The 9,411-nt window shown below is 48.9% G+C and overlaps 1 pseudogene; it reads right to left on the reverse strand.

The window, feature by feature from the left end:
- Positions 1 to 1,889: 1,889 nt before the first annotated feature.
- Positions 1,890 to 5,555, reverse strand: LOC144164081 (uncharacterized; annotated as a pseudogene).
- Between the last annotated feature and the right edge of the window lie 3,856 nt (positions 5,556 to 9,411).

Here is a 9,411-nt window from a genome sequence, read left to right on the forward strand (position 1 = left end):
TACTAGCTGGAAGGCGCAGATGCCAGATTTAGCAGATGTCTGACTCCTAACCACGTACTTTGAGGGATGTGCTGCTATCCTTGAGGCAACGGTCATGGATGCTCACATCCAGGTTGAAGTGTCTAAGACAGTCTGCTCTGAGTATGGCGAAATTAACGTGCGCTACCACAAAGACCCAGCGAAACAGGCGCCTGAATCTTACTTCTATTGTCAGGGAGCGGAAATCGTACGTAGCGATGGAAGTGTGGTTCACTGCCTGCACCAACGATATGTTCTTGCTACGTCGGCGATCCTCGGGCGTGGCCGGGAGAATACAGCTTTCTGGTCCCGTGTCAACTAGCAGGAGGCAGTTGCTTACGTCGTCGACTACAAAGAACAGGCGGCTGGGTGGATGGCCGATGTCGCAAGACGCCGTTAACGGCGGGCCGGAGCGTTTCTCAGAAACGAGCAAGGTTGAGTGCAGCCGCTAGCACCCGTGCCGGAACGACGGCGGTACCAGCAAAGTCCATGCTATCCCGTGACTGGTTTCTCTGGAAAGAGCTGCTGCCTTGAAGGGGATTGGTTGTGTCGTTGCTGGCCCTGTTGGGGAGCGCCAGATAGCAAAAGTTGCTGCATGGTGTCGGTCAGTTGTTGCACTTTCTCCTCAAGGCGTGACAGACGATCTGGTTCTTCGTGTGTTCTTGCAGCAGCATTGGGCGCGAATTTTGGAGTTGAGTATTCCGTGATGCGATCGGCCACTTGCGCCAGTCGATCTAAGGACGTCTCATCTGAACCCGCGAGTGCCTCGCGCACCGATTGCGACAGCCGTTGCAGAAAATGTTCACGAAGAAGTGAGAGCTGGCCGTCCTAACGCGTGTGCAGAACGAGTTTGTTGCCGCATCCGGTGCAGCAGTTGGTAAGGTCGTTTGTCGCCCAGATCTTTGCGCAATAAGAGCTGCTTAAGTCCTTTTTCTTCAAACGGCTCGAGGCAGTCCAGCACCGTCTTTTTGTGAGTGTCGTATTCTCCTTGTGTGGGGTGTCGTGTTGCGGCCTAGAAGTAGGGAGAGTGCAGCTGGTGTACCGCTAAGAACGGGGAAAGGGACAGAGCCGCCGACGATGCGGGCGAGATACTGACAACCTTTATTCCATGCCACCAGCGTACATATATAACAAACACACATGTGACTACTCACGTCACGTACAAACTGCACGTGGTACGTCGGGGCGAAAGCAGCAGATAACACAGGCACACGATACGCGGCAGAGGCGCTATCACCACATCTCCCCTTGTTAAAAAATACGCTCACAGTTGCAACGAAACTTAGCCGCACCGCCAGCGAAAGACGAACCTTATAAAAGACAGAAACAATGCGGAACAAAAGGAAATTACATTCAATTACTGAAACCGTAGCGGTGTGGCTGTCGAACGAGACGACCAGATCGCGTTCTATATTCTGGGGGGTCAGTTCACGGTAATAAAGGGCTAGATGAATCGTCAGGTACTGTGCTGTCAGTAACACGCATCGATCCCTGTTGGATTTCTACCCGACTGTCTGTCTGACAGAAATCATAGCTTCCTCCATCGTCCTCACCGTCATACGGCTGCGAAACAAAGCGAACAAGGAGTTTCCTGTTTCTCTCCAGAACTACGCCGGTGGAAGTTTTAACCACATACGACCTCGGGTGATCAGCAGGATGCGTGACTCGCGCTTTCGCTTTGCAGTCTGTCACCCAGACTTCCGCGCCCGGTTCGAGCGCTGGCAACGAAGTAGCTCTGTGGCGACGGTTGAAATACGTACGCTGTCGCTGTCGAGTGGTTGTGTCGTGGTTTCTCATTCTGCTCAGGCTCACTTTCTGAGGTAGAAGGCTCTTTGGATGGACAGGTATCGTTGTGCGCATCTGCCTGCACATTAGAAGTTCTGCCGGGCTTTTTCCCTGTGGCCCCGCAGTGTCCCTGTACGCTAGGAGAGAAAGATATGGGTCCTTCGCTTTTGTAATCAGACATTCAACTGTTTGCACCATCCTCTCTACTTCCCCATTTGCTTGGGGTTATCTGGGACTCGAAGTCACAGTGCTAAATCCGTAGTTGCGGGCGAAAAACCTGTATTCCTGCGACACAAATTGCGCTTCGTTGTCAGACATATCGATCTCTGGTATGCTATGTCTTGCAAAGAAACTTTTCGGGTGCATGATGACAGTGGAACTTGTTATCGAAGATAGCAAGGCTATCTCTGAGTATCTAGTACAATAATCCACGACCACCAAAAACCATTTTCCTTGAATATGGCAGAGATCAGCACCTAGCTTTTGCCAAGGACATTGTGGAGTGGTTGTCGGGATCATTGGTTCTGACTGCTGTCTGTGCTCTGCGCATACACGGCAATCGGTCACCAAAGCTCTCAGCTTACAACTCAACCCAGGCCACCATACTGACTCTCTGGCTCGAGCTGTGCATTTCTCGATTCCCTGGTGACTTTCATGCAAGCGTATCAATATGTCTGCTCGCACTTTCTGTGGAACTACAAGCCGTGCACCTTTCAGTAGCACACCTTCTACGACTGCCAGCGTGGCTCTTTCCTGCAAGTATGGACGCAAAACCGTCGAAAGCGACGACAACTTCGGCCACCCTTCCCGGCTGAATCTCATGAGTGTTTGACAGACATCAGCTGCTTGTTCTGCTTTCACTTTTTCAAAAAGTCAGCTTCGATGGCGTTTGACAATGAGCCAGAAACGTGCTTGCTGATGTCACCAACACACAGTGCATGATCCATTTGTTTACCCCGAATCGGGGCTCTGGACAACATATCTGCAGTAACAAAACTTTTACCCGGGACATGCACAACCTCATAGCTGAACCGCATGAGCTTCATGCGAAAACGCTGAATGCGAGGCGGTAAAACATCTAAAGGAGATTTTCCCAACAAGGATGTGGCTTGTGGATGTGGTTTGTGGCCGGTTTCACCCACACTTTCAAGACCTTTGATGTACCCTTCGTATCTTTCTGCCGCCCATGTCTTTCTCAATGCTTCCTTTTCAATGTGGGAATACCTGGTATAGGCAGTCGTCAACGAGTGCGAGGGAAATGCAACTGGTCATTTTTCTTTGTTTGGTGGAAGTTGCATAAGTACTGCCCCCCAACCGAATGATGACGCGTCACCGGAAAGAATCGTAGGGTACTTTGCATTATAGTTAGCCCTGACGCGCACCAAACTGATAACGTCTTTGACGTATGACAGCGCTTGCTCTTGGGCTGGTCCCCACGTCTATTCAGAACCCCTCAAAAGCAAGTGGCGTAAGGGCACTGCTTTCGAAGTCAACCTTGCCAGATGATTAGTCATACCGAGCTGCCGTCTAACGTCAGATACGTGAGTTGGCGTCGCCAATTCTTCAATGTCCCGAACCTTTTCAGGGTCCGGCTTGATTCCATCTCGACTGATCGCACAACCAAGAAACTTTATCTCGGTTACTCCAAAATGACACTTTTCTTTGTTTAGCGTAACGCCAGCACTCGTGAGGAAGTCTGAAGTTAGACGCAGACGCTCGTCATGTTGAGCCTTGTCGCAGCAATAAATGAGCACATCATCCATCATGTTCACCACACCTGGAATTTCTTCGAGAATCTGCTACGTTTTCGTTTGAAAAAATTCAGGTGCTGACGTTATGCCAAACGGTAGTCTCTGAAAACACTATCGCCCAAATTGCGTTATGACGGTCGTTAATAATTGACTTTCGGGCGAAAACTTGATCTGATAAAAACCGGAGTTGACATCTAGCTTTGAAAACACGGATGACCCACTTAACAGACCGAGGTTATCCTGTACCGGTGGCAAGACATAGCGCTCGCGAAGTACACTTTTCATAATTGCGTCAAGTCAGCGCAAATACGAACATCTCCAGACGGTTTGAGTACTGGTACAATACCCGAGGACCATTCTGTAGGTTCCTCTACTTTGCAGATTACATCATCCCGCTCCATACGCTCGTGCTCCTGCTTTACTCGGTCCCGCAAGGGCAAGACAACGCGACACGCAACTTGAATTGCAAAGGGAATCGTGTTCGGCTTCAGTCGAATATTGTATTCGCATTTCATAGCTCAGGGAACTGAAAAGCTGCGGGTAGCAAGCCTCAATAGCTGACGCGCAACTGACCGAGTCAGCGAACATAAGCTCTCGAGCTGGGAGACCCAAAAGTATGGAGCGTAAGGGTGAGACAACGTACGCAATCTGTCAGACCGTGCGTTGTTTCCACTGGATATTGGCAACAAAGTTTCCGAGAACATGGAGTGGCTCATTCGCGGTTGCTGTTAAGGTTCTGTCGCACTTGTCTAACCTGGTAGGCAATCCAGGAAACGTTGAGGGTACCAGGGAAACTTCTGCACCAGGGTCTAGTTTAGCGAACACCGGAGTGCCGTTTATGATGACCTGAGCATACCGGGAATTAGAGTGCTCCCCGTGCACCGCGCCAACAAAATACGCCCCCTTGTCCATATGAAGAGCAGAAAGTTGTACCTTCTTTCGGTCGCCTGCGGAATTTTTCCAACACACCACTTCAAAATGTCTGGAACAACCACAGTAGTAGCATTTCGCAGCTTTTTCCCGGCAGAAGGTCCTAGAGTGCGCTCCTTAGCCGCAATTTGGGCATAGACCGGGGGTGCGTGGTTGGAATGACTGCTCTCTGGTGCGCTGGCCTTGTATGTCAGGTGCACTGTTCCTTGACGAGCTGCCGGGACGCAGTCCTGAAGAGATCTTCCGGGGCTGCCCTTGGTTGCTGACCGCGTCCAGGTTGCTGGCTGCCGCTGCCGAAGGTTCGTCGCTGGTTTCTCGCAGCTGCTGCTGCTGTCGTTGGACGGTCTCCTCCAAGCCAGCTTTTGCCAAAGCACTGGCGAGTGTTAAATTTGCATCCATTTGCAGCGAATCGGAGAGCTTCGCCGACGACAAACCTGTCGCGGATCTTGCGTTCCTTTTCCTGGCAGTCGCACCGGTCCGCCAGCGTGTGCAATGCAGTGATGAATTGGTCGACTGATTCGCCAGGTTGTTGAATGCGTCAGTGAAAACATGCGCTCTCATAAACTAGGTTCCGTGCGCACACGAATTGGTTGTCGAACGTATTTTTGACGACATCGTACTGCTTGTGTTGCTCTTCAGATAAAGCGAAAGTTGAGAGGATTTCTCTAGCTTGCATTCCCATCGTATAAAGCAGACTCCGGACTTGTGCTTCTTCACTGCGCTCGTTTAAGCCCGAGGCAAAGCGGTAGTCATCGAAAAGCTGGATCCAAGAAGGCCATTCGGATGTCCGCTCGAAGTCAAACGTTGGCGGAGCTGGAACAGTGAACATGCCGTAGAATGACTTGACGACGTTGTCTTTTGACATGGCGGCGCTTGACGATTGGTGCAACGCCCCTTGAATATCAGAAGACGCAATCTTCTGACACAATGTCGTGTTGCGGCCTCGAAGGAGGCCGAGTGCAGCTGGGCTGCCGCAAGAACGGATAAAGGGACCGAGCCGCCGACGATGCGGGCGAAATAATGAACACCTCTATTCCATACCACCAGCGCACATATGTAACAAACACACATGTGACCAGTGACGTCACGTACAAACTGCACGTGGCGCGTCGGGGCGAAAGCAGCGGATAACAAAGGCACACGATACGCGGCATAGGCGCTATCACCACATGGGGGGTGAAACGAAAACGTCATCGATAGCGTCGGCGATTTCGGGGGCAGGGCTGTGACGATGTGAAGTTCCTTCGTCGACTGCGAGGTGATATACCAGAGCTGAAAACGGGCCTCCACTTGTCTCAACCAAAGTCTTGGATTTTTAGGCGAAAATTTGGTAGCTTCTGTACTGTGGCGAAGATTGCAGGCGTGGAGGCAGCAGTGTTGTCGAAGCTCATTGCAGTGTGTTCGTTGAAGCACTGTTCGGGTCGCCATTCGTGCAGGCTGTACCTGTTGATTCTGTCTGGCGTCAGCATTGTGAACTGGCAGTCCGGTCGACTGCCCCAGAGGTTTCGTTCCTCGAACCAGACGTCCGACGGGGAGTGAAATTCCACGACCGATTTTTGTTCCTCCTCTTGAGCGCCTTTTCCTGTTCGCTGTGTCCCAGTTTTTTCTTCACATTGTTCCTTTGGTCGGTTTTTATATCTGTCGTCGCTGCCGCCTCTTTCTTCGGCACAATGCCCAGCGGTTCAATTACAGATGGGTTTTAATGTCCAGCCAACAAAAAAAGTTACACCTTTAAAACTGCTTCCATCAGATATTATATTCGAAGGCTTTGCGGCAAACTTTCTCCAAACATGGGTAGTTTTGTTGCGCTGCTGAGGAGTATTTTAAATGTAAAATGATGAAAAATTTCTAAATAGCCTTGATTTTCTGTATCCAACTCACTTAACATTCCTACACCAATTCTGGCCAGAAAGGGTGTAAGAATCTGGTCCCATAGCGAACATCTTTGAATGATGTTTTGGCTAAAAATGGTGTAAGGATGAAAAAAAGGTGTCCGTGTGAACACCATAAAAGGCTGTGAAATTGTTGAACACCCTACAGTAAGGGTGCGGGCAGCGGAGCTATGCGTGACGGTGTGGATGGGCAAAGAGTGCAGCATGACATGCAGACATATCCAGCACGCCCAAGTGACGCTCGAGCATCAAATGAATTGATCAAGAAAATCATGAAACTTTGAAATACATCTGCTCGTAATGCCTTTATAGCCAGCAGAGAAAAGTCCTCCTATAGAGTCGGTGATCTGGTCGCAAAAATTATATATTCGGGCACCAAAATTTCAAATTTATGCATTTTAGTGTAAGCCCATACAAATATTCTTGCGGATTTGCAAAGGCCGTTCAAACGCGAGGTAGTCAATTTGTTCAATAGGCCATGGAATTTTATTAAATACCAAACAAATATTCCCCGCCATCTAAGCACCCTTCAAGATGCGTCTTCAATATTTCAACATCCTCTATCCCTAAAGGGTGTACACCTACAAATTATGGTGTTGGAACGTAAACAAAGGGGAGTGAAGGAAAAGGGTGTGAGAGACCTCCCACTCAGGTGGTATTTCATAATTCGTTACACGGGTGGACAGAACCGTTGTACCTCTCAATGCTTTACAGAATATAAATTGGCATAATATATTACAAGTACAGCTGCTGAAGCTGAACTAGGTTCGGTGCCGTTATAAAAAAAAGACAGAAAAAGAAGTGCTCCCCCTGTAAACGGTGCACAACCGCTGATAGCTATTTAAACAGTGAAGCCGGCTTTAGAGCCTGTTCTAGTGTGATCACAGAAGGCGCAAGCGTATACGCCCCTTTTGCTATATCATTTCAAATGTACTAGTCTTTTTGGGACTCAAAAATGCAAAAACATTGCCGCAGATTGCAACGGTGGTGCAAGGCTGTAGAGACTACATAGCTAGGAGTCGACCTAGCTCGTTTTCCTGTTGGATTCGCTGACAGTGTGGTTGACACACCGGAACAGCCTTGTAAAATACGGTTAAACATGGCCTCACTCCTAAGCCGTGATCCTGGCTTACAAGAACATTTCAAAGCGTAGTAGACCTAATAAAATTGAGCACAACCGGTATGAAACTAGGCAAAGCTGCAGCTGCGCTTTCCTTTTTTTGCAACTGAACACCTATTTTGCGCTGTTTCAACACGGCCTCCCGCTAGAGAAAGCCAAGCGTGTTGCAGTCATTCGACACTATTTTCGCTAAAGAACTATAGTTCATTTTCTAATTTTTAATTTCCAATTCATAATTCATGTGCGAAAGCAGAACTTGGGGCATGGGGCGCACCGTATATAGAAATGAGCGATCATTGCAGACGAAAAATGTTCTTGCTTTTAAACATGTCTTTCGTGTGCAGGAGGGTATGAGGGGATCTCTTGTTCTTTACGATTCAATTAAACATGCACGCATGGCTTTATTCAATGAACAGTTGAAAACCTTTTCCACCCCCTTTCAAAAAAAAAAACGAGGGTGTGGAAGTTGATCAACGCCCTTTTTACGACACAAAAAGTGTTTAGAGCTAGAAAAAGGGGTTGAGATTCAAGTAAAGGGGTGCAATGCACTATTAACATCCTTTTTCCTCTTATGCTACACCATTTTTGACAAAAGGGGTGTAAAATGTTAGCGTGAATTTTAATGGGACTATCAGGGATACCATTTATAACGGCTATTCTGCCTGCCTTTCTAAGAGGTATCCAGCCATATATCAGTCCTCCGAACTCCAGCGCACCCTATGGAACTGTTAAAAGGTATCAGTATGGAACGTTTTCGCAAACCGGACCTACATTCGAGCACCGCAGCTGTTCAGACCAACACAAGCCTGTTCGGTGTTGACAGAAATCCCTGAGCGCATGTGAGCGCATGTGTCGATACGACGGCACGCCGCCGCGACGGGAGGCACCTGGCACAACGTTCCCGTTATGGCTTTGAAAAAAAACCAAGCGGTCCGGAGCCCGTCACTTGCGGTGCCCCCTCCACCCCTCAGCGTTGTCCAGGCTTGCGCACCAAACGAGGAACTGGCGCCTTTACCGTCAGCGATGTGTAGCGACCGGCGAGCTTTGCGTTCACCATGCCGGAGTTGATGACGACTAATCTCTCAAGCCATCCGTCCACAATTCACCTTGGAGACGGTCACCGGGACAGCTGATGAAGACATGAAGGTCTACTTAGGCGAGTACGCGCTCCAAGAGGATTCGACTTCGAGAGATGACGAAAAAAAGGATGAAGATGATTTCTATTAAATAAAATATGTACATATTTTACTGGTCTTTGCCTTACGGTGCGATCCAAGACTAGTTAGCACAGCGTGGATCCGGCTACTCGCTCTTTCCTGGAAGCCGCTGTCAGCGTGGGGAGAAGCTGTGTCGACCCCATTCTGCTGTTTCTCCTGCTTTGCAAAAATAGACGAAGCTGCGCAAAAAGAGCGGCGGCCAAGATGCGTTTATATACCTCGATTCACTTCACAGTTCACCGAAAAGGGTGATGAAGCTTAGATATCGCCGTCATAAAGCGTTTACCATCATTTTATTTGAACTTAAGCAGCTGCAAAGTGAGGGTAGCAGCGTGGGCCCCACAAATATTTATCAGGGGTTAGAGGCGGCAAAACAATTCCAAAAGAAAGATAGCTTGCAAGCAAACAATACTTTGTGTTAAGTTACCAATATTTATTTTATTTTACATACAGTCAAGCCCACATATAACAGCCCCACTTTACACGAACTTTGGCTTACAACGAAAAAAACCCGCATGACCGTCCAAATATAATTTATTTCAATGGCATAAGGTTCACTTACAACGAACGTCTTTGAGCTCTGCCGATCCGTTACAGCGAACGGCCGCGGTGTGGGTCGAAATGACGGCAGCTGCCCAGCTCTACTGGCGCAGGTCACTTTCCCGACCACCTCACAAGCGCAACGGGCAAACCGGGAT

Source organism: Haemaphysalis longicornis, unplaced genomic scaffold (genome assembly GCF_048455015.1).
Source record: "Haemaphysalis longicornis isolate Haplotype H1 unplaced genomic scaffold, Haemaphysalis longicornis Haplotype H1 scaffold_13, whole genome shotgun sequence".
Lineage (NCBI taxonomy): Eukaryota > Metazoa > Arthropoda > Arachnida > Ixodida > Ixodidae > Haemaphysalis > Haemaphysalis longicornis.